The 3,031-nt window shown below is 36.1% G+C and overlaps 1 pseudogene; it reads right to left on the bottom strand.

Annotated features, from left to right (window-relative positions):
- Positions 1 to 467: 467 nt before the first annotated feature.
- Positions 468 to 1,814, bottom strand: LOC143620869 (epi-neemfruitin B 7-O-acetyltransferse L7AT pseudogene; annotated as a pseudogene).
- Positions 1,815 to 3,031: the final 1,217 nt, after the last annotated feature.

The following is a 3,031-nucleotide window of genomic DNA, read 5'->3' on the forward strand; positions in this document are numbered from 1 at the left end:
CTAACAGTCATATGTCTCCGCCCTTGAGGCACGGTGCGATAATAGAAAAATAGAAACCTAAGCTTAAAAGAGCGGTAAAATAAGCAAGAGAGCTTGTAAAATAATAGAATGCAAGAATCTCTAGTTGATGGACATCTAAAGGCTCGGATGCCTTTGTAACCAAATCCTTGTAACTTATTTTTGTAAATTAAAATCTTTGTGATCGAACCGATGGTATTTAATTCCCTTCTTGATCAACTAATATTCTCAATCAAATATGCTCCACTTCGTAACAAACTTTGATTAAATGAAAAGGCAATACCAACTGACAGTCATATGTCTGCGCCCCTTAGGCATGTTGTGACGACAGGAAAATAGAAACCTAAGCTTAAAAGACGGGTAAAATAAGCAAACGAACATGTAAATTTATTTGCCACAATATAAAGTACTAACAACCAAGACGTTGGTTTTTAAGACAGATCTCTAACTCATATGACATGATCATTTGATAGCGGACTTGGATCCACCGAAGCATACGCTAGTAGCTCCGGATTGCACTGTAGAATCTTCAGTTCTTCTTCATCCAAAGTCACCCATGCTTCAACTCCCTCGCCACATTTTGTATCCATTAGAGTCACTAAATTGAAGAACCCCTTGAATCCTTTACCTATGAGGCCAGACACCCAACTTGGCTTTCCCCAACCAAAATCAATATCATTGAAACCCATCTTACACCAACTTGTAAAAATATAATATTCTGTTGGCCCTACCGAGCCGATTTCTCCCATTTGTTGAAGTAACTTCTGCATTGCGACGTACCATTCATCACCCTGTGCTTCGTTTACAAACTCATCGTTGACTTTTACAATGCTATCATGCACCTTGTTCACCAAGCTATGCAATGTGGTTTCGTCGTTATCTTTGCACACTGCACTTGAGACCCACATCATGTTACCAATCAAGTATTTTGACGTCTTTGTTGGAAGTTTTTTACGAAGATTCAGAGAGTGGTTTAGCCAAGTAGTTTTCTGGATACCATATGCTTCTTTAGATGCTGCTATTGTACACTTCCATAACAAAGCAGATACCACCTCAACTCGTGTTGGTTGTTGCACTCCATTTCTTCTAGCCGCAACTTTTAAAGCAGCTATGGAATCCGAACCAAATACGAATCTTTTTGTGATACAATTGCCTTCCTTTAGCACTGTTTGATAGCTAACCTGGAATATGTCTCTAAGCCACAAGCTCTCAGCAGGAAAAACTAATGGAGAAATTATCTTTGGATAAGTAACTTCTTCACTTTTGGAAGCCATGTTAGCCCATCCTTTTAGAAAAGTGTAGAGTGCAGCCCCATCAAGGATCTTGTGTGAAACACACAACCCGACAGCGATTCCACCACATTTGAAAATGTTCACTTGAACATTTGTGACACGAGAACCCACACTAGATTAATCAAAACTAGGTTCTAATGGCAAGAACCTGTTAATCAATCCAAGGTCAGGTTTGTGCAAAAAGCCATCAAGACGACCATGAACCAAAACTAAGACATAGTTAGCACCAACGTCGTTACATTCAATTGAATCGCCCTTAAGTGTTCCTGCAAGTGGGTATAACTGAGTCAAGGTTTCAGATAGTGATTTCTTTAGAACCAATGACCTTTGTAGTGCTTGGAATATGTTATTGTCATTGTCATTGTGATTAGGGTAGTAAAAAACGATTGGTACGTAAGGATATCCAACAAGATAATCTAGGAGAGAAAGATTATATGTTCTCAAGTGGTGCAGTGTTGGGGACGATGGTTTAATGCTCTCTTCGGAAATGATTTCAACTTCCATAGCGTAAGTTAAATGACAGGTTAGTGTTATGGGATGTGTCTAGAAAAGAAGGCAATTGCAATAAATATGCACTTCAAAGTTCCTTTTATAGTTCAATTCGGATATATATTATATTTCTTAAGATTCGATTTCAGTGGTTATGATCAACTAAATGGTTCCGATCAAAACTTATGATACTAAAAAGTTGTAACTTCAAAATAAAATAAAAGAAAACAAAACGAACAACCATAATATATTTTTCTGTGATTTTAATCTATAAAACTGATCATGTTTCTCATTTAAAATAAGCACATGTTAGATGATTGAAAAAAATGATATGTTAATATTTTAAAGATGATCAAATTTGACTTTGTTCACTGAGAAATCCTATTCCAAAAATTTCTACATAAATCCCACCGACTCCATCATGTCCAACTTAAAAACCGGTCCGTCTGTTTTTTCTACACCAATAACCAAGCGTCATGTGTAAAAAACCTGCTAAGAATGTTCTCGGCGGCCTGTCAGTGTTCCGACCTTCTGACAAACCAATCCGCCTAGTTTTCAAATCCACACGCCGTCTAGTTTATTTTGCAATTTCCAGGCGCTTGCATTTCAAATCTCATTTACAAATGAAAACATCCAGAGGGTTGAGAGCCACATCCAGTGGTTGAAGACGACATTGATAATGTCAAGAAAATAAGATGATATATGTGTATTATAATTGTAAATGTTCATGTTAAAAATGACTAATATGTCTGTTGTTCACAAGATGTTTTTCAATGTCCTTTGATTAAGTTACACTTATATATATTAAGGGGTGCACCCACATAGTAACGGTCGGGTTTCCGGGACCCCAAACATTTTCTAAAAATTTTCTTTGAGATGGTATATAAAAATTTTCTTGGACTCCATAATAATTATTAGATTGAACACATAGTATTAATCTTAACTTTAGTGGAGTGGTTGACGTAGGCTGTCGCGGTTTACTCAAACAATTAATTTTAAGACTTAAATACCTATAATAAGTACGGGTAAGTAAGGTCGTCTCCACATGAACTCAAGGAAAGTGCTAATTTATTATTACTAATTTAATTATTAAACTAATGCGGACAGACGATGTCAAGCGCCTTTTAGAAAAAGATTAATTAAAACTAAACAATTACTTAAAAACTTTGTAAACAATATTAATAAAAAGTATTCATTCTAGGTTTAGGTAATGTGCTAATCAACTTAATCTC

This window comes from Bidens hawaiensis, unplaced genomic scaffold, assembly GCF_021521415.1.
Source record: "Bidens hawaiensis isolate Kalapana, Puna unplaced genomic scaffold, B.hawaiensis_p1.1 tig00002717_1, whole genome shotgun sequence".
In the NCBI taxonomy this organism is placed as follows: domain Eukaryota; kingdom Viridiplantae; phylum Streptophyta; class Magnoliopsida; order Asterales; family Asteraceae; genus Bidens; species Bidens hawaiensis.